Genomic DNA, 23,999 nt, shown 5'->3' with positions numbered 1-23,999 from the left:
GCTAATACAATATCGAGCTAATTTTAACTTTTAAGAGCAGGTTAGAAATAAAATATTTGACTAGACTAGAGACCACAGATATCAGAATCCAAGGAAAGATTAGGGGTTTGAACACATGACAATGGCAAGATCACATTAAAATGAAGGATATTAGGAAATTACTTGAAATTGTTAGCAGAGCTAATCTCTGCAAGATTAACAGCAAAGAGACCAAGATGTAGGTGGATTGCTACAGTAAAAAAGTGCCTTAGAAGACCAAAATATAAGATCTGATAATATAGGATTCTTGACAGACAACAGATTGGTTTAGATGAAAATTGTAGATAGGAATTTAGTGGTGATGTAAGTTTTTCATGTAGTACTGTCAAATCTTGTATTCCCCTTGACAGATACATGTCAGGAATTTGATGATGATGATGAATACATGAAAAGACATGTTTATCTGGTTCAAACTTTTTAAGTACACTAATAAATGGATTAAAATCTAATTATAATGCTTCCAATAATTTGACTGTCTATAATACATCTTCAGGGAGTCTGAATAATACTTGTAACACACAAAGACGACACATTTAATGAAAGATGTCGGTGACTAAAGTCACCCATGATGAATGTTATGTATGTGTGGATATGACTGTATTATAGTATAAATATCATTATTTTAAAGTGTGCTACCTACATCCCACTAGATTATGATTGGACCAAAATGCAAGTGAAAAAATTAAAAAGCTTACTTAAAAAAGTATTTTCCTGGCTGCCAGATGTTACAAAAACATGAAACCTTTCAGATCTTTCCCCTCCAAGAAATATTATTGTTATTATAACGGTGTCGCCATGGAGTTAAAAGACTCATTGTGGGAGACCCAACATTGACACACCAACTATTATTTACACAATACCTATCATACTTCTCCTTAAATTAATTGACAGACGAAGCATTCACAACCACCTCTGACAATGCATACCACCCCTTCACAACCCACTCCAAATAAAAAACTAGTCCTAATACCTTTGTTATCTACACTCTTACATAAACTCCAGGGATGGCCCCTCATTCTCTCTCTTCCTGCACTGGTCTTACAAATGTCAACAGTATCAATCCTGTAAAATCCCTTTAATAATTTATATGCTGCTATCATATCTCCTCTCCTATATCTATCAGCTAGTTTCTGCAGATGTCCACAAAATTGAAGATCTTTGGAGCCCACAGAATTTCAATCTATCATCATAGGGAACATCCCATAGACTAGCAACAATCGTAATCTGCCTCTGAATCCTCTCCACCATTTCTTCATTGCCAAGAAATCCAGGTGACCAGATTTCTGCACAACAATCCAAATGTGATCTTATTAATCCCTTATAAAGTGGAACAATAACTTCCTTATTCCTTACTGTTAGTATGTTCTTCAACAGCCATGTCACTTGATGTGATATTTTGGCAATCTTTGCAATATGTCCTTACATTTAAGTTCTCTGTCCACAATAACCCCCAAGACCCTTGCCTCATCCACTTCTTACACTTCAGTTCTGTTAATATAGTAAACACCATCACCTTACACTTAGCCACGTTAAACAGCCATTTTTCTTAGTCCATACCATCAGCCTATTCAAGTCATCTTGCAAGATATCTACATCATCTGAATTAACTATGGCTCTTCCTAATTTTGCATCATCAGCAAACAAGTGGATATTTCCTTTCAAAATATTCCCAATATCATTGATGTAAAATTAAACAATAGAGGATGAAGCACTGATCCCTGAGGTGCACCACTAATCACCTGCCTTCTCCTGGACTCAGCCCCTCCAAATCACTAGCTTAGGATGCATACACATTTGCTCTAATTTATGGAAGAGTTCTATGTGGATTCTTGTCAAATGAGTAAGAATTTCCTTTATCAAACTCTACTGCTATTTTATTATATAAAGTAAGCAAGTTACTGAGTCAAGAGCTACCTTTCACAAAACCATATATATATATGGTATACATAAAATCCACAGACCAAATTCCACTCTCGAATTCGAATAATTAATATCACTAATGCTCCATGCTAAAACTGTCAAAACAGCAAAACCCTGGCAAACCCTCTTACCCACCTCTCACTGGACTCACTACATCCTATATAACAAACTCTACCCATTTTAAAATCTTAATTGAAAACTATAATACAGATATATTCATAATCTTTAAGGTGTCCTAATCACTGCTTACCAATATTCCCTTAAATAACACTTTGACACTATTTTGCCTGATATCTTAGATTTCCTTTCCTTTGCCATCAATTCTAGTTTTATTTTGAAGAACAAAATTTACAAACAATGGGACTCACTATAGAAAACCCTCACTCCACTTCAAAATTTTTACATGAAATGTTTAAAAGACAAGCCATACATGCAACCCCATCTCAAATCCCCCTATCAGACTAAGATGTAGACGATGTATTCTCTGCTTACACTCAGGGCCGAGACAGATTAGACTCTGTTCTCAGTCACTACAGTAGACTACATCCAAGAATTCAGTTTATGATGGTAAATGAAATTAGCAATAATTTAACCTCGGTGAGACATATTCTGAGTGGAAATGTTTTCTTCACTGTATATAGAAAACTCATGCAGGTAGATGCATTCAAACTTTCCACCACAGCCATCCCTCTTAACAATATTACATCACTAAAACATTAACCAATAGACAGTGTATTATCTTTGTTCCACTGGAACCTCTTTCAACAGAACATAAACATACACAACACCTTCATATCCAAATGGCTGGTGTTTACAGAAGTAAAAAGTAATCAGTTCTTAAATGGGGTGAGAACTCATTAACTTTTAATTCCTCAGCCATCACTCTGGAAGGATTTCAGAAATGCTATCACCATCCCCTACATTCAAGGCACATAGGAAAAAAGAATCAGGTCTTTAAAATGTGCAATGCCTACATGGCTTTTAAGTCCCACTAGAAACTTGCTACTCTTGTCAGTTCTACCATAGATCAGCTCTCTCATTGCCTTGAGTATATAAAGTACCTGTTCCTGCAAGTTGGGTAACAGTGAGATAGGCCAGCCACTATCCATTTATATAAAATCATATGATAGATCTGTAATAATCATTACATTCAATCTGGCCATGCAGACCACATATTGGATACATCTCACAGGATATTCTTGAAAAAACCACCAAAATCCAACAGAATAAATGTGATAAGAAAAGACTGTTTTTGAAACTTGCTGAGGTTCAGAAATCAATCTAATTTAAATAAATATGGATGCATAAAACTTTCCAAATTTTGTAAAACAATAGTTTCCCAGTTTACATCCTGGGCCAACTACAAAACCTGGCCTAGATAGGATATTAGACAGCAACATGTTTCATTAAGTAACTTGGTTTCAGAGTGTGGGTGTTACAAGTGTTATGTGTACCCTTGAAGACACCTCAGTATCGGAGATGAAATATAAGGGTGGTCTGGAAAGTTATAATAAGTTTTTTCACCACAGGTCAGGCTAATAATTGTTGTAAAGCTTGGTCAGTAACTTTAACAAACCGTGTAGACGTCAACCATATAAACGTCAACACTCTGAAAGTGGATTTTGGTTTATATTACACTAAAGTTTTACTCAAAGAAGGTAGTTCTCTCCATAATTTTCCAACATGTATTCTGATCACCATTTAATCCTAAAAGAATTGATTCTCATCATTCATGGAAATGATACTCAAGCATTGCAATATGTAGTAAGTTAAAGATACATATTTCCCTTTTGATCAATTGGCTAGCCTTTTCAAAGAGATGCAAGAGACATTAACCTTATTCCTATCTGCAACAAACTAAAAAAGAAATTTACATCTGCTAAAGCACTATGTATATATGACCACACAAAGAAAGCAATACTTAGAGAGCAAACCCAAACAGACAGCAGAAACCTAGAGATAACTCAAAATCAGGTTTCGAAAAATTGCACACTGAACTATTGAACTATATAAATCCAAATATTCTACAAGTACTTGAAAGAGTTACTGACAATTGGTCCAAAATATCCTAACAAATAAAGAAAAGCTCAAGGCCAAATTTCACATTTTCAAACAACTGTGATATATGGCTGCCAATCATACAAATCCAAATAATCAGGAGACTTCCTTCCCAGTAAACAGCTCTAACAGTGAATAACAAACAAGGGAGACAAGGAGAATCCAACCAGTTGCAAGTAATAACCATGTGATCAACTTTTCAAGCCACACCGTAAATAGCTACTAACTTTTACTACTTCAGAAAGGCCTTAACTATGCAATAGCTCCTAAAATGGTCAATAAATTGAATTTTATTTACCACATAGAAAAAGGTATTAGGTACCCAAGAGCATAGCCAATAAAATATGATTTGAAACCAGAAATGTTCTAAACTGGGGATTTTCAAACTTTTTAAATTTTGTATCACTTAAATAAGAATCAAAAAATATATGTCATTATCATCATCAAATTCCTGACATGTACCATCAAGGGGTGTACAGGATATAATAGTACTACATGAAAAATTTACATCATTACTAATTTTCTATCCACAATTTTCCTCCAAATCAGTCTGTTACTTGTCAAGACTCCAAAATTACCAGATCTTATATTTCTAGCATCTAAGGCACTTTGTACCGTATCAATCCACCTATATCTTGGTCTCCCTCTAGGTCGTTTCCTGCCAACCTGGCAGATAACAGTTGTTTTGCTAATCTTTCCTCACCCATTCTGTTTAAGTGACCATACCACCTGAGATTAGCTCTACGAATGCAATCCTGAATGCTGACATTGTCAAGTTCTTTCCTAATTTCCTCATTTTTAATACAATGCATTGATGACATCTGTTCTGCCTCTAATCTTTCTGAGGACTTGCATATCGGCAGTCTCTAGTCTTTGGTCAAGTGTTTTACTTCTGACCCAGCTCTCAGATCCACAAGTTAAAACTAGTTTGAACACTGTCTTGTATACAGAAAACTAAGTGTTTTGACTAATTTCTCTCTTATTCCATATGAATTTATTCAATTGATTGCCTACCATACCAGCTTTTTTGATTGTGTTGTCTATTCCCATATTTAATTTACCATCACTAAAATCGTGCCTAAGTAGCTGAAATGTTTTACTTGTTGCACAGGTACCCCATTCACAACACCATTCACATTTTAAACAACTCTACCGATTTTGACTCTCTTTTTAATGATGACCTTCACACCATATCTATTACAACAGTTACTCAATTTAGTCGGATAATCTTGCAAACTTGTAGCAGATTTATTTAGTATAACATCGTCCACGTAAAGCAAAGAGCTGACATTAACATCTCCAATTCTGATATCATGTTTAATACCACTTTCCTTCATAATGTGATCCATATAGATAATGAATAACAGAGGGGATAATGTACATCCTTGTCTCACACCAGTTGTAACATTAAACCATCTTCCTGTAATTCCTTCAATTCTAACTGCTGACTTACAATTCAAATAAAGACTAAATATTGCTTGATATAATGCCCCATTGACACCATATAACTGTAGCATATTGAATAGCTTCTCTTTTTGCACCTTGTCATTTGCCTTTTCCAGATTGACAAAACTGAAATTCAGATCTTTGTCATATTCCCATGTTTTCTCAACTATTTGTCGTAAAGTGAAGATCTGATCCTGACAGCCCCTATTTGGCCTTAATCCAGCTTCTCCTTCACCAAGCTTTTCTTCAACAAATCTTCCACAATTCTTCTCAACTATTTCTCAAGTATACTGGCATAGATCTTGCCAGGAACACACAGTAGGGAAATACCTCTGTAATTCTCACATTCAGTTTTATTTCCCTTTTTAAATATGGGTACTATGAGCTCTACTCCAATCATCGGGAATTTATTCCTCTGTCAAGGCTTTCTGAACTATGCATAAGACATTTATACCACCATATTTCAGCTTTTCTGTTCGAACGTCATCTACTCCTGGTACCTTTCCACATTTCAAGCCTTTGATGGCAAGTCTTCTTCAAGTATGGATATGTATTCCTGACTGTATGCCTGTCGAGTGTATTTTACAACAGTGCTGTCGCTGCTTGTTTCATTTAGCAATTTTTCGAAGTATTTACTCCATACTTCAACAGGAGAAAAGGATATCATTTTCTCCTGTTTTCATGTCACTATTATCATCTCTAACTCATTTTACAGCACTCTTTCCTCAATTTCTAAGCCTCACCAACCTCCAGAATATCTTACCACCTTCTTAATATTTATTTTCTGTGTTCTTGCCAAAGTCCTCCCATGACTTTTATTTAGATAGTTTGACACAGTGTTCACTTTCTTTCATTTGTCTCTGTATTCTTAAGAGCAAAAGCTGAATTATTTGCCAGGAACTTTGGATATGCTTTCTTCATTTCCTTCACTGCCTCTTTAACTTCCTGTGTCCACCATGGAGTTCCACTTTTTCGATCCTTGCAGACAACCTAACCACATGCTGAATCAATCATGGTTTTCTTCAAGGCTTGCAACTGAATCCCCAAGGTTTGGTTCCTGTTTTCAAACTCTTTCATTTTTCTTCAATAATCTTTGTGTATTTTAGTCTACAGTTCACATCTGAGAGCTTCTAAACTTTTATTCGCTTTAAAACTTTCTTACATGTTATTATTCTTTTCAGTATGAAATTCAATTTTATCCTGCTCAAGAACTAAATAAGGATCACTTCCAATTTCAAATCCTCTGTACATTGCACCAGGGAGAAAACATCACTATTAACAATAACGAGGTCAGAGATTTTTCTTATTCCTTGCCTCTCTCTCCATGTGAATTTCTGCCATTTTATGTTGAAACAGCGTTAGTAATAACCAGTCGTTAGTAATATTTGCCATTTTTATTAGCTTTGCTGTTTTCTCCAAATTTTCCAAAAATTTTTTTGTAATACTGACAATCATTTCCTACTCTGCTATTTAGATCCCCAACAAGGACCAACTTTTTCTTTTTCATTGTGTCAGTTGCTTTTTCTAGGGCATCAAAAATTCCTCGACGTCTACCTTAGTAGAACCTTCTGTGAGACCACAGGCACAAAAAAGTCTCATTGTTCAATTCCCCATTCTGATATTTGCCCACATCACTCTACTTGAGACTGCCTGCCATTCATGAAGATTAGCCTCATATATTTTGTGTTGAATAATATGGTTACTCCTTCTTTTCCTCAATTGTCATTTCCTTAGTATAACATTTGGTATTTATTGCTCAGAAAGATCTCACCAGTTTTTGTCCTTTTTTCAGTCACTCTATTATGCCAATCTAGCACTTATCTAATTCTTCAGCTAGCTCCATTTCTTTGCCATTCAGGCTTTTAATGTTGATAGTACCAATCTCCAACTCTGGTGATGTTGAGTTGAAGTGTGCTTTCAGATTTGTGTGCTGCCATAAAATACTGTTTCAAAATAAATATTAAATATGAAAACCAGTATGACACGCTAATGAGTCTTGACATCCGATAATTCACATAAAACTGCAATAAAATTTATTTGTTCATTGTATTCGTGCCAAGCTAAATTCTTGGAACTGTCTACTCATTACAATATTAAAATACGTTTTTCTGAATATTTATTTAAATATTTTGTGTTAAAATTGTACCACCAAAAATAACGTAATATACCATTATTGGTACATGTACCACAGTTTGAGAAATGATGGTCTAAACAATAATAAAATATGCATAACAATCTTACAAAAACAGAACTAGCAGCTATCAAGTCATTGAAAGCCAATCGAGAAATAATTATAACGAAATCGGATAAGGCAATGACACTGTCTTCCTTGACAGGTCAAATTCCATCCATTAGATGAATCAACTACTCTCTGATAACAGTACCTATCAGTTAGTAAACTATAACCCAACAAACAGGATAAAGAACAAAACAGGGAAACTACTTAAGTCTGTCATTTCATGGCTATCAGACATAGTTAAAAAACCATTACGCCTGCTCCCCCAAAATATATGGTGTCCCCAAAGTACACAAACAAAATATGGTGCTTTGAACTATGGTGGAAGGAATAGCCATAATTACCACCTAGCCAAGATATTAGCATCAACACTCAATGAGTTAGTAGGTGATTCCTACTCTTACAAAAGACCACACACTTTATAAGCAAAATTAAAAACATAACACTCAACAAAGATGAATTATTAGTCAGTTTCGATGTTTCTGCCTTTTTCACAAATGTCCCAATCAATGACACAATTCTTCTCCTAAGGAACAAATTTCCACCCTAAGTTACGGCGCTCTTTGTTCACGTACAATGTTCCAGTTACTTTTTGTGGCAAAATAAATTTTACCTACAAAAAGAAGGTACAGCCATGGGCTCACCACTATTCCCCCCCAGAATCCCTAAATTCTATGTCGAAACTTTTGAGGAATGTGCTCTTGATTACTTCAATCTAAAACCTACAGTGTGGCTTAGATATGTTGGCAATGTGTTTGTTACCTGCCCCTATGGGCGACAAATGCTAAACACATTTCCTTAGCCACCTGAACAAACAACATCAATGCATACCATTTACTAGCAAAATTGAAAATCAGAACTCACTTCTGTCCTGGATACACTAGTCATAGGTCTTCCTTCAAACAATCTATGCTTCACAGTCTTCTGCAAACCAACACACACTGGCCAATACATTCATGCTAATTAATACTACCACCCATCACAAAATGATGGAGTCATTAACACCCTTAAATACACCGCTATAATAATTTGCTCTAACTAGCAAGTTCTGAAACAAGAACTAAAAATCATCGTCGTCACGAACCATGGAATCACTGCCTGTTGATATCTGATGCCTGTTTCACCAACTTCTTCACACCTTTCTTTGTCCAGTTTACAGTGTTGCTGTTTTCGTACACCCATTCTACATGTCTTTTATATCATCTATCCATTCTATTTATGGTCTACATCTGTTTAAACCATCCAAAATACTAAACATAAATGTTTTTATCTTCTGGTCCTCACTCATTCTACAGAAGTGTCCAAATAATTGCAGCTTCCATTTTATAATCTTCTGCATTAGATTCTGTTTTGGTTGTGTCTTCTAATAGAGCTCTTTATTGGAGATTTTCAATACCCATTATATTCTGTAACAAGTTCTTTCAAATGCGAAAATTCTTTTTCTTGATTCCTTGTGTATTACCCATGTTACAGACCCATACAGTACAACACTGACGATGCAAGTTCCCAGTACTCTTAGTTTTTTGCAGGCTGATCACGTTACTTTACCAGTTGTTATCCATGGCCTTCAGATTTGTTCTTCCCTTTGCAAACCTGATCTTTATTTCTTTTTTACAATCCAAGTCATATGTCAGTTTACTTTCCAAATATGTGTTCTACATTTTCTATATCAGTTCCATCCACTTGTATCTTTTGTTTCATATTCATCTCACCAAATATCATTGTCTTTGTTTTTTCCAAGTTTATAACAAGTCCAAAACTCTTCTCTTCCTCATTTAACAGTTTCAGTGTTTTTAGTATTTCTCTTTCATCTTCTTCAATAATAACAATGTCATCTGCAAATCTCAGATTGTTAATTCTCATTTCGTGTACAGATATTGCTTTGGCATCTTCCTTCAATTTGTCCATTGCTCTTTATAAATGTGCGAAGAAAATGCTTGGTGATATTGGGTCTCACTGTCTAATACCTCTGCTTGTTTTAAACCATTTCCCCAAATTACCACCTATTCTAACTGCTGCAACTGCATTCTCATAAACATCTTTTAATATAGATATTAGTTTTTTTATCAATCACATAGGATTCCAGAACTGCTAATGTCACTTTCTGGTCAATACTGTCAAATGCTTTCTGAAAATCAACAAAGCAAATATATATGTTTTTGTTTTTTCTCCTAGCTTTCTCTGCTATTACCCTCATTGACAAAATCTGTTGAATTGTAGTTCCAACCTTCCTAAATCCTACTTGCTCGTCTGCAAGGTATGGTTCCAACTGTGTTCTCAATCTTTCTGCCAATATGATCATCATCACTTTACCAAGGTGACTTATCAAGGAAACTGTTCTGCCATCAGTGACACATTTATAAATAATGGTTATAACAAAAACACTATTAACACATTTGCTGCCATGCTCGTCATGCATAGTTTGTTCCCCAATTCCAAGTGCTTTTGAATCTTCAAGGCCACTATGAGTAATCTTGTAGCTGACTTAGCAGACAGAATTTTGTTTCATATGCCAACTACGAGTAATCTCGTATCACCCCACCCATATATTACATGTGCTCACGAATGTCTTTATTCTGTCTAGTCTCTAAACACCTTGAGTTTCGCCATGACTAGTAAAAGAAAACTTACTGATAAAGAATTAGAAGTTTATACTAATATGAATAATCATTTATAATATATTTACTGGAAATGCAATGACTGCATTAAAATTTAGAAATCAATTTATCAGTTTTTGTTGGAATGCATAAGATATCCAGCATCACAGAGTATCAGCAGGATTCTTTATTTGGAAATTTTATCACCTACAGAAAAAAATATTCGCCGACAAAGCCATGCCGAGTATGTACACGAAACAAACAATGATGCGAAACTTGTTACTATCGTCCTGTTGAGAGGTAAAACCACCAGTAAAATAAAGCTTACTGATATAGAAGTAGAAGTTTATGCTAATATGAGTGATGATGAATTTCATGAAATATTTGGTTCTGATTCCGAAGATGAACCTACAGACGACTCTAGCGGTGACTCCGATGATGAAGAAACTTTTGAAGATCAAGATCGCAACCAGCCAAATACATCAATATCAACTTATTGGGAAAATTCAAAAGAATAGCCCCACAATTTGACTTTGTTGAAACTGCAGGTTTTAAAATTGACACTTCAAATTTTAGTATCAAAAGGTTAGTTGAACTTTTCTTTTCTGAAGATTTTCTCACAATTTTGTAGAACAAACCAATTTATATGGTTTAAAAATATTGAGGAAAGCCGAAGTTTACTGAGTGCTTTTTTATTTCATTGATTGGTTTTTATTTTTATTGATTTTACTAGTTTTAAATTGGTTTACAAATTACGTGTTATACTACGGATTAACTTGCGCTTGGTATAGGAGGTTGGTAATCGACATAAGAGTATACTCGTAGTTGGCTTGTGAAGCTCATATACAAACTATGAGTGTACTCATAGTTGGCATCTGAGGCACACACACAATATACTATATTTTAGTTGAAATTATTTTCCTTCTACCAAGCCCCCAGACATGCTCTCCACTTTATTCAGAATCCAAGGGTCCAAATTAAGGTAATTATACAAAGGGATAACTCGTGTTTCACATAGGAGGTCGGTAAATCGACATACGATAATACTTGTAGTTGGATTGTGAAGCTAATATATGTATGATATGTATGATATGAAATATGATGCATGATATTTCTCTTCTGCGTATAGAGGCTTTTCTCATATTTTTGTATAGTCTGGTTAAACAATCGGAATAATATTCTGCAGTTATCATTTTAGCCTTTACAAGATAAAAAATACCTTCAGAATCCCAAAACACTGATACCATGACTTTTCCATGCTGATGGAACTGACTTTGTCTTCAGTGGTGCTGAACAGCTGGCTTCTGTCCACTGTTTTGACTGCCGTTTGGTTTCTAGTGTGTAATGATGAATCCAAATCTCATCCCTAGTAATAAATTGATGCACAATATCAGTTTTATTCTTGTTAAAACACTCAAACTATTCAGAGATTTTCATCCAAGTGCATTTTTGATCTGCTGTGAGCAAGCATGGTACCCATCTTGTGGAAAGCTTTTGCATTTGTAATTCCTCATGCAAAATATATCTTACATGTTCTTTTGAAATACCTATAGTCTCAGCAATTTCACACACTTTGACTTGCTGATCATCCAATACCATATCATGTATACTTGGGAAAGAGTGCCCATAAACGTTTATGAACTTCAAATTAATTTCATTTGGCATTAAACCTTCTTTTACAAAGACTTTTTAACAGCACAATACTAAATTTTATCCATTTCAAGGGATACACACTTTTGTTTCAGACAGCTGTATAAAACAAACTACATGATATAATAAGTTTTAAAAGAGGTATACCATGAGCAGACATATCGATACAAAATTAATAATGGAAAAAACACATGCACAAACATTATTTAAGAGTATAATTTTTGCCCGTGTGTCACAGTCATCTTCAGTACATTAAGCTCAAATTAAATAATAACTGACAATTCCAAAAATCGCCACCTAAGTAGCTGGTGAAAGATAACTAAAAAGATCAATAACTTTCCTAAAAAAAAATTAAAAATTAAAACAAATAAAATAAAATAATAAAAAATAAATAATTTAAAAAAACCAATACAATAAATAGTTAGGAAAGATTAGCTGCTTTGTAAAGTACTATCTCCCATAAAGGGAATAGACATAAGCTGTCGGATCTGTTTAACACGTTCGCTGCCAACTACGAGTATACTCGTAGTGGGTAAACCTGCTTCACAAGCCAGCTACGAGTATACTCGATGACGCTTACTGCTGGGAAAGAGATTATTGTAGTGACCTTGAAGAAGTGAAAAGGCTTGGCTTGTGGGGCTAGCATCAAAACTCTGTATTCTCATAGACCGTATATGCTCTGTACAAGCCAACTACGAGTATACTCATAGGACGTTTACCTCCGGTAACAAGATTATCATACTGACCTTGAAGAAGTAAAACTGCTCGGCATAGGGGAACAGACCATGCCAAAGTAGCGTGGCAGCGAACGTGTTAAGTTAAGAGAATAAAGAACTCTGTGTATAGTGAAGATGGCATGTTCTGCAAGTCAAGACATTTCAGGTTTAAAGTATTCAATATAAGATTGGTGTTCTTCTATCCGAATAGAGGCAGATCTTCCCGTTTGTCAGAAATAAGATAATCCATAAGAGCACGGAATCTGGTAGACACCTGGATGATTAAGATGTGGAAGCTTGTCCTTAGGAGAAGTAGGAAAGTTGGAGATTTTTCTAAATGGTCGAAAGGCAACAAACATATTCAGTGATTTTAAAACTTTTCTATACGTTCACTGACATAAGGGATAGTAATGCACATTATTTCTTCTATGTTTGAAGAGCAAGACATATTAAAACTACTCAAAGTTCTTTTAATGAAGTAATTCTTATACCCATTAGATAGAAAGGAAGAAGTTATATATTGTAGTTCTTTCTGTAAAAGATCGTCTGAAGAAGAAAAAGAGTGGGCCTGATGAACCAGTGTTTTAAATAGTTCCTGCCTTTTGACTGGATTGGTGATGAGATTCTGCATGGATATAATGGCTTGTATGAGTCTTCTTTCTATACACTGAGGAATAGGTTACTATCTGGTTGACAAAGAATTAGAAGAACTAAAAAGGCTAACTGCTTATTTGATTCTACTTCTAGGGTAAATTTCATCCTAGGATGAAATGTGTTTACCTTAGTGAGAAATTGTTGAAGTTCATCCAAAGAACCATTCCATATGGCAAAAATGTCATTGACATATCATAACCAATGACTAGGTCTGGGAGAAATGTTGTCAAAGATATGTTGTTCAAAATGTTCCATAAAGAAATTGGAGATATTCCAGTAATAATACTATTGATATAGATGAAGTAGTTATAAATACTTCCAGACATCCACTAACAGATTGTGAACGTTTTTTTTTATCAAAAGGACATGATTTTGCTTTTACACCGAATAAGGTGCAACTATGGATTTTTTCATAACATAGACAGGGGTATTCGATCTTTATCCCCAAAATATAGCCAACAGATTATGTTTGAATGGCCAAGCCTCCTTGTTCTAATCTTTCTTTCTTACTCTGAGTTTAAAGCATTAAAATCACTGAAGAATAATAACAACAATTCAATTATTATGAAAGCTGATAAGGTGAAGGGTGTATTAAAAATTAAAACATTAAAAGAGAAAAATATCTCTTTTACTTTGCGACTATGCAACTTATAGGCCTCTTACATCAGATCCTACCCAGAGTCAGAAGACACTTAATTCTCTTATAGATAATGTATTTATATGGAATGAAGATCAAAAGAAAAAACTTAAAACCTTCTTCGGTCATCCACCTAGATTGTATGGTCTTCCAAAAGTTCATAAACCAGGCAATCCGTTAAGACCAGTCATAGATTGTATAGGTTGCGCCACTTACAAAATCTCAAAATTTTTATCAAATTTACTCTCCTCTTCAACTAGAAGAACTGATACTTATATAAAAAATACTTTGAATTTCAAAAATAAAATTTCAGATCTTCATTTGGACGTTTCTGATATCATGATCAGTTCAGATGTTGGTTCTTTATTTACAAATGTGTCTCTTTCAGAAAGCATTGAATTACTACAACTTTATTACTACAATTGGTTTTGTAATAAATTCTGGTTGTTTTTCCTTTAAAAATAAGTTGTATCAATAAATTGAAGGAACAGCAATGGGTAATCCTCTTTCTCCTGCTATCTCCAATTTCTTTATGGAACATTTTGAACAACGTATCTTTGACAATATTTCTCCCAGACCTACGCATTGTTTCAGATATGTCGATTACATTTTTGCTGTATGGAATGGCTCTTCCGATGAACTTCAACAATTTCTCACTAGGGTAAATTTCATCCTAGGATCAAATTAACCCTAGAAGTAGAATCAAATAAGGAGTTAGCCTTTTTAGATCGTCTAATTCTTCACCAACCAGATGGTAATGTACATTTCTCAGTTTATAGAAAGAAGACTCATACAGGCCATTATATCCATGCGGAATCTCATCACCATCCCAGTCAAAAGGCAGGAACTATTAAAACACTGGTTCATTGGGCCCACTCCTTTTGTTCTTCAGACGATCTTTTACAGAAAGAACTACAATATATAACTTCTTCCTTTCTATCTAATGGTTATAAGAATTGCTTCATTAAAAGAACTTTGAGTAGTTTTAATGTCTTCCTCTTTAAACACAGAAGAAATAACGTCCATTACTATCCCTTATGTACAAGGCATCAGTGAATGTATAGCAAAAGTTTTAAAACCACTGAATATTTTTGTTGCATTTCAACAATTTAGAAAAATCTCCACCTTTCTCACTTCTCCAACGGACAAGCTTCCACATCTTAATCATCCAATTGTCTACCAGAATCCATGCTCTTGTGGATTACCTTATTTCGGACAAACGAGAAGATCTGCCTCTATTTGGCTACAAGAACACCAATCTTATATTAAATGCTTTAAACTTGAAAAGTCTGGACTTGCAGAAAACATGCCATCTTCACTAGACACAGAGTTAATTGGAGAAAGACAAGAGTTCTTCACAAAGTCAGTTTCTCATGGAATGCCTTTATAAAGAAACACATATGTAAACCCTTTATGGGAGATAGTACTTTACAAATCAGCCAATATTTCCTAACTTTTATTGCATTGATTTTTTTATTTATTTATTTTTATTTATTTTTTTTTAATTTTTAATATTTATTTTTTTAGGAAAGTTATTGACCATTTTAGTTATCTTACACCAGCTACTTAGGTGGCGCTTTTTGGAATTGTTAGTTATTGTTTAATTTGAGCTTAATGTACTGAAGATGCTTGTGACACACACAGGCAAAAATTATCCTATTAAATAATCTTTGTACGTGAGTTTTTTCCGTTGTTAATTTTGTATTGATACATGATATAATGACTTGCAATTTCACAGGGATGCTTATGACAAATATGCCAACTTGGAAAAAAAATCATGCTTATAGTGTTCTCATCTATGGTCGGGAACCTTTCAGGCATCATCGTAATGAAAGCATTAAAATTAGTTTTTAATTCTTTCCTAGTGCTCAACTACTCCACTGAACAGGCAACATGATATCCTTCCAGCATTAAGCTTTAACACGCTGAGGTATTAGCTACCCCAGATAAATTAAATTTATCCAACTGAATCATGCAGACAACAGACATGATTATACATCAATATGGAGGTAACTGACATGTGCCAAAATGCCAGCAGTATCAGGAATAAATGTTGAATTTGTTTTCTTTGTGATATCTTATGACCAACAGGATATAGTAACTGCTATCGAGATTGTGATACCAATATCAGACGATTTGAGTTCATTTGGAGCAGAACACTTTGATTACAGTATTATTAACAATTTTCAATGCAACAGGGAGTTTGAGGCAATATATCGTGAGGCATCTAACAAGATGATATATACAAAGAGGTTTTGATACAGACCTAATGCTTCAGTAGCTGGTGAAGGAGAAATGCATTGGCAAATCAATGTGATGAGTGACAATAGGTGATTAATTATCTGAATGATTATGAATCAGTGAAATCTTATGAGAACATAGCTGAATTTATTGAGCTATTGCAGGATAGCTTCGTTAATCAACATGCAACAGAAAGAACTAAATGTTAAAGAGTGTTAGAGGCATCAGTTAAAGACATGACCAGCACCAGCTGAGTGATCATGCTATTTTGATCTGGGAAGAGGTTGAGTATGTGGATGTTTGTTTCAGTCAAGGGTGAACTACAAGGAGGAAATTACAGTATGTAATATCTATCCCTTGGGAGGGGCCTGAAACATTGCAGTTTCAGAGTTTCATGAAACATCCCAAGTATGTTTTGGTGCTGAAGATGGGGGATGCTGGGAGAGAAAGCCTCTCATATATGAGTGTTAGGAGGAAATAGAAATATCTCACATGAACCTACAGGCAGTAGTGGCTTCTGATCAGTATTGGATGGTTGCTAACAGCATCTGTTGCTCATGTTATGGGAAGCTAAATGAACCATTAAGGTTGATCAGATGAGGGACAAAGTGGCGGCTGTAAAAATAAAATGAAAGAAATCTGGTACATTATGGAATTGCAAAGAAAATGTACACGTTTGTTCAGGCATCACTTGGATAAACAAAGTCCATGTACCCAACTGAACAGAGTTAGGCTGACAAGTTAGCTATCCCAGATAGCGCAATAAACTTAAAGCCAGCAATATACAAGGTAAGAGTAGCAACATGGAATGTTCACACTTAAAGGATTCTGGGAAAGGTAGAATGACTTTGCAAGGGGATGGGGCGTACTGGTGCATCCTTGGATTATCAGTGATGTGCTAGAAGCCAGAAGAGACAAAAAGTGGAAGAATCATATGGTCTGGCAATAGCATAAAACATGCAGGAGTTGGATTTCTTCTAAGTCAAAAAGGAAGAGAAGCTTTTTTTACAGTACACTAGTGGCCAAAATTATGGAAACCTTTTGGAAAGTGTATTTTTGAGGTTTGATGGCTCATAACTTTTTTGCTGTAATACCATAAACTTATATATCATTGGAAATATAATTTAATCAAGAATGTATTGCAATAACTTTTGTTCAATTATCGGTATTCCATGAAACGTTATAGCCAAATAACCAGAAAAAAGAAGCACAACTTGCTAAGGTTGATATGAACACTCATGCTCATTGGCTACATTCAAATGAAGAAAAGTAGCCAACGAGCATGTTTAGAGAACCACTCAGGTGTCATCTTGTTTTGGTAATGAGCCAATAAGGTTACGGTAGGATTCAGCTATTGATGTCATGTATTGGAGCTGAGAGGACGACATTTGTCAGTGAGTTATGTGATTGCTATCAAGTTGGTTGGGTTTTTTGTCTTTTATTTAGTGAGCTCGAGAAACATAATAAACTTAAAGAAATGGTGCAAAGAGTTGAATGGTCAACCAGAAAGTGATGTAAAATAGTACTATTAAGTGAACAAGGATACAGTTATGAAGAAATTAAAAGAAAAATTGGTGGAAACTTAACCAAAGGAGGCATTTCTAAATTTTTGAAGAGGTATAAGGAGACTCGGTCACTACCAGACTGGTAGAGGCAGGAAAAGAAAACTAGACTGGTAAAGGCAGGAAAAGGTGCACAACAGCAAGTAATGGTAGAAGAATTGAAAGACTGTGCCTATGTGAGAGAAGAAAATCATCTGGGTGTATACAAGATGAAATGGCGCAATACAATGTGAAGTTGAGTGTAAGCACTGTTCAGCACAGACTGCAGGAATTTGTTCTAAATGCTAGAATTCCACGAAAAAAGCCATTTTTATTTCGCAAAGGTTGAAAAGATTAAACTTGACTAAAACCCATGTTAAATGGACAGCAGAGCAATAGGACAGTGTTATTTGGAGTGACGAGACCAAAATCTCTGTTTGGTAGTGATGGCATAAAATACGTAAGAAGAATCAGAGATTTGCATCCTGATTGCATTACACCTACTGTGAAATACCCACTTAGTGTTATGATCTGGGGTTGTATGACATTAAAAGGTGAGCAGAATTTGCATGATAAATGGGAATATAATTGCCCAAAAATACATAAATGAAATACTTCAGCCAAATGGAAGCCTTCCACATGTCATCTTTTCCAAGATAATGAAGCATTTATATTTCAATAGGATTTAGCTCCATGTCATATTGCTGCTGTGTGTAAAAAAAGGTTTCAGGATAATCATAATCCACTGTTGGAGTATAATTATCCTGAAACTTCTAATAAAAAATCCTTCATAAAAGTAATTGCATTACATTCCTGATTAAATTATCTTTCTGCTGAGGTATAATTTTATGGCATTACTCCAAAAAGTGGTGTTATGAGCCACCACACCTCATAAATACACTTTTTCAAAAAGGTTTCCAAAATTTTGGCCACTAGTAAACCAATAAATGACAGAATACTAATGGCAAACTTTTCAGCAAGACTATTTACCCTCACAGCAATTTACCCTCAGGTCTATTACCTCACCCACTTCAGAAAGTATTACAGAAGAAATATTTATTTTTTAGCAATTGAAAATAATCTTGAAATCAATACCGAAGAAAGATATGAAAGAATATCAGGCAAATATAGATATGTAATAAAAGTAATAAAAGACGAGAAAGAATGCTTGAATTTGCCTTGAGGCATGACATGGTAATTCTTAACACACATTTCCAGATAAAGGAGTACACAAAGTGCACTTAGCAGTCACCAGATATAAGAATTAAGAACATGCTAAACATGATATGATAATCATAGACAACAGAAGGGCCACATCTGTTCAGCAGTGTCGAATGTTTGAAGGAGAACGCATGGAATCAGATCATAAATTACTGATTGCAAATATCACATTGAAATTCAAGCAATAAATAAAGCCACCTTCCGAATTGGAGAGATAAGAGGATACTGAGTGAGAAAATTACAGGCAGTGTACATGAAAGTGCTCAAGGAAGAACTTAAATCCATTACGGAAAAGGAACTGGAAGTTGAAACAACAAAGTGGGGTCTGCAATCAAGAAAACAGTGGAACAAACGGCTGTGGAGACAGATAGGCCAAAGAAGAGGTGGATCTCACAGTAGACATTAAAGATAATTCAAGAAAAAAGGGCTTTAGTATCAGATGAGATCACTGTAAAAATGGAAGCATATCATAGAAAAAATTCAATCAAGGGAAGATGGTTAGGTGAGACAAAACAAAATGGCTCGGGGAACAGTGCAAGGATATCAATAAATACTTTCGCAAATATAGAATAAGTATATAAGATGGTCAGAAATATAAGAAACATTAACCAGAAAAAGAGTCTAAACTAGCCATAAGATACTGCTCAGAGTTACAGAACACACAGGAAGATGATGAGGTCTAAAAAAGTTCATTGATGAACTTTTTAGACCATCTGTTTCTCCATTTGAACTTTTTTCAGATGGAGAAACATACTGAGGGTTGTGAAGGCAGTTAAACATCTGAAAAATTATAAAAGCCCTGGGAATGATGACATCACTGGAGAGATGTTGAAACATGGTGGCGAGGGTGATATTAGATGAAATGTACATGGCATGACAGGAAGGCAAAATCTAAAAAGAATGGACAAATTCAAATCAAAAAAAGAAAAGAAAATGGACTGCAAACAATACAGAACAATAGCTCTAACAAGTTATTTGTGGAAAGTACTTATGGTAATATTAAAAGTAAGAATAAAGAAAAAATGGAAATAAACAAGCAAGATTTAGATCATACAGAAGTTCTATGGAGCAAAACTAATGTTAAGACTGACTGTGGAGGAAGCTTAATGTTTTCATAGGTATAAGTATTTATACCTATTTTGTCCATGTGGTTAGCCATGCAGCTGTACACTTTAAAACCATATGCCTGGTGAAGGAGTGTCCTAGATTCGATTCCCATCAGAGACATGAGTTACTCAAGTATCTTCCTCAGCCATAGCCAAGTTAGCCGGTCTTGGGCACAGGCAGTAGGGTTTTTTATCCAGTATATCCATGGATTTTTACTTCCGCAAAGCAGTCAAACTGGCTCAGTGGATACATGCTTCGAAAACATGGGATGCTACCAGGAATAAGGAGCAACCAATCTTTTCCACGGAATTATGAGTTATGGAAGCTTATGCAGTAAAATGTGTAGGCCTGTGCAAAAGCTCTGTATATAACCGTCAAGGTCATTCATAAAAGGGGTTAGCACAAATCACACGAAATTCCGGTGACCGACTAATTGGATTTCAACCCATTGTGCAAGGCTACAAAAAACATGAAATAAAAAGGGACTGAGGAGATCATCAAAATCGTCAGTCTGAAACAGCACATGGCTATATGGCTGGAGCATGCCAGATGTTGGGGAGAAAGTGAAATCGATCCACCTGAGGCTATTTCAACCTTTGATATGGTTGTGGAGGATTACTGGAAGCTAATAATCAAGGTGCAGACTTCAGCACCCAGAGGAGAATGCATTGCCTTCTGAGGGAGACTGCATAAGTTCTGCAAGCCGGACACCTCATCCGGATATCAGCATTCTGAAGCCCCACCAAAATTTCCTTGATGAAGCACAGGTGAAGCATGACACTGCAAAAAGAAAATCTAAGACCCGAAATGGAAGAAAGGTTGAGGACTCTAGTGAAAAATCCCTGATAAAGTGTGCAACCCTGAAAGCAGAACATGCGAGTTTATTCCATTTTTTCCTTTTATGTAATATAGAAGAATTAATTTAGATGGACTGTTAAGAGATAAAGTACTAGAAATAAGCAGTGTCTATAAGAGAGTCCTCTGATTTGTTAATAACTGGAATGTAATTTGTGAGATAACTAGGCATAACTAGCTAACCTCTCTGTGAATAAACTAGTTTCAATAATTTGATTTAATAAGTAGAGGTAAACATTATAGCAGTAGTTAATCCCCCAGTTTACAATAACGCATTAGACAACATTCATTTACAGTACCATTTGATAGATGAAAAGGATATAGGCAGCCCATGGGAAAGTATTAAACAATAAATACTTCACTGGCGCAATATTGGAAGGTGTGCATAGTCTGAGAATAAATAGGGGAGGAGCAAAATGGATGTGCAATCTTATTAATCAAGAAATAAGCTCTGCAATACAGACAACCCAAAAGAATTCTATCATGTTGGAAATAAAAGAAAGGACAAACATAAAAGAATAACTCTTGTGAATGAAGATAACAAGAAGGTGGCAGATACAAAGATGCTGTTCAAGTGAGTGTTTGATGTTCTAAATGCTTTGAACCTGGTCTATGCACCAAAGAACTCACTACTACCTCTACACTAGATAAAAATTCCAGGTTATCAGGAGTAGGTACTAAAGATGTTGAATAAGCTGAATAGGGGTGATAGAATATCAGCATGGATGCTAAGGCAAGGCAGTTCATTTGAACTGACTTTTCTTTGATCTGGTTATCAGAATTGGAATGATTCCACAGGAGTGAAAAAACTATGATAATCCCACTACATGAGTATCTTGAAGGAATGAAGGTATTGGAAAGGTTGTTTCCAGTTCAAACAGAAAAATGTCTGAGTAACTATCTTACATTTTATTACCTCGTCTAACTGCACAGTGAATAATGTCACTGTGCAGTTAGACAAGGAACAATGAATACAACATGAGGCATTTGCTGTCGTAAAGCTTCAACAGGGTACAGAATAGAAGGCTGTTAAACAAATTGGATGTGGGGTTGGATTATAGATAAGATAAGGGGTGTCTGACATATATTAGAAAGTGGTGTATAGGAAGATGAGTCTGAAAAATTTATGCTCATCAATGGAGAACCTCAAAGATCAGTTCCTGGTCCAGTGTTATTCAATCTTCTACCTCTACCTTAATGAAATTAAGCAGTATCTAATAAGAGACAGCTATTTGCTGATGATGTAAATAAGAGAGGGTAATCAGAAATGTGAATGGTCGACCTGCAGTCACTGAAGAATGACTTGCATATAGCGGAATTGTGGGAATGTGAAAATGGCTAACAGTTAAATGTTAGTAAATATAAAGTTATCCACTTTGGTGTATTAATATATCCAAGGATGTATTATAGTTGCCAGTTTATGGTAAAAGAAACTCATGAAGCTGAGGATCATGGAGTTTTGGTAGTTAGGAAGTTGAAGTTCCTAACCGATATAGCAAATGTTACAAATACAACTCGGAAAACTATTGTAATGTTAAAACAGTCACATGCAAGAATTAGGAAGCTATTTCGGTTCTTTACAAGGTCTTTATATGACCTCAGCTGGATGACTATAGTGTATAGATATCATCACCTGGTTTCTGAGGTGATGCAGCCACAGAGGAAAGGAGCAAGGGGATATTAAAGATATTATTTGAACTATGGAATTGGGAGAACAGACAGACAATTTCCAAATTGAAAACACTAGAAAACAGGAGAAAGAGGGATAAGAAAAGGATGTACAAACTTCTAAAATGATGAAATTAGTTAGATGGAATTTTATATTTTATGAAAGGTGTCCATTTGAGGGACATTCATGAAAAGTCAGAATGAATTAGCCAAGAAAGGGGATGAGAGCTAGATTTTTCCTCATAGAACAGTCTCTGAATGAAATGTGGCAGCTGCTGGTAGTGTGATCAAATTCCATTAAAGGTAGGCATGTGGCCTCACTCAATGACACCCTGACATGGTCAATCTGGTAATATTTTCACAGGAGCAACTTTAAAAACTCCACCCCTTAAAAATGTCTGTAAAAATTGTCTGTAAACATTAATTTGCTGTTAGCCTCTCACAGTCAAGTTTGAACATGGTCTTTTGAAAAACCTTCATTTCGTCTGTGTTGTGCAAGATGCCTTTTCACAATGTTTAATCCAAAGTATTACATGTATAAATGTTTAAGAACCATACTGATACATTCTCAATTTTCTTATTTAATGCATACCAACTATGACAGTGAATCATTAGAGCATGGAATTAATGAATATATCAAAAGAGGCTTGTTAAAATATAAGATGCTGCAAAAAATCCTGTGTGAATAAAATCATTTCCTCTGTTGTGCTCTAAAAGAATTCCTCCATCATGTTTTAATACTAAATAAATCCAATACATGTCTGCATGATTCTGTAAATCAAGTGACTGCTGCAATAAATTTGGTAGTAAAATCACCAATAAAAAATTTACAAAGAGCCACGGAAAACAACTGTCTCCAGAGTGAATGAATAAATGTAAAGAAATGTGGTGCTGAAAGCAATTTCAGCTAAAGCACTTTAGCTAGTTAGCAATGTTACTGTGAAGATGGAAAATTGAATATTGAAAAATGAAAGCCAGAACTAGCAGATGTGTATGATAAGAGCTAAATAAATGCATGTAGAGAGAAATTAGTGGAAACACTAAACTAGCTCTATACAAATTAGTGTTAAACCAATTGTTAACATGTGGATCTTAGAGATGCATTAGAAATAGAATATTTAAACTGGACACCATATATGACTTCTGAGAATAAATAAGGAAGCAAACAGATGGTATCAATGACAGTATCACATGAAAAATGAGGATATTAGAAAAGCACTACACATCGCTAGCATTCAGCAATATGTGAGTAGAGATAAGTTGCTTAAACAGAATGGGAAAGGAAGTTATCAAAACCAGTTTTTTCAAGATAGCAGAAGAACAAGAAAAGATCCATGTCAATCAATTCAGTAATATATTTCTTAGAAAACCAAGCTATGAAATCTGATAATAATCCTATCCTGACATAATAAA

This window comes from Typopeltis vanoorti, chromosome 2, assembly GCF_054136105.1.
Source record: "Typopeltis vanoorti isolate ZY-2024b chromosome 2, IOZ_Tvanoo_1.0, whole genome shotgun sequence".
In the NCBI taxonomy this organism is placed as follows: domain Eukaryota; kingdom Metazoa; phylum Arthropoda; class Arachnida; order Uropygi; family Thelyphonidae; genus Typopeltis; species Typopeltis vanoorti.
Note: the sequence above shows the minus strand (reverse complement) of the source record.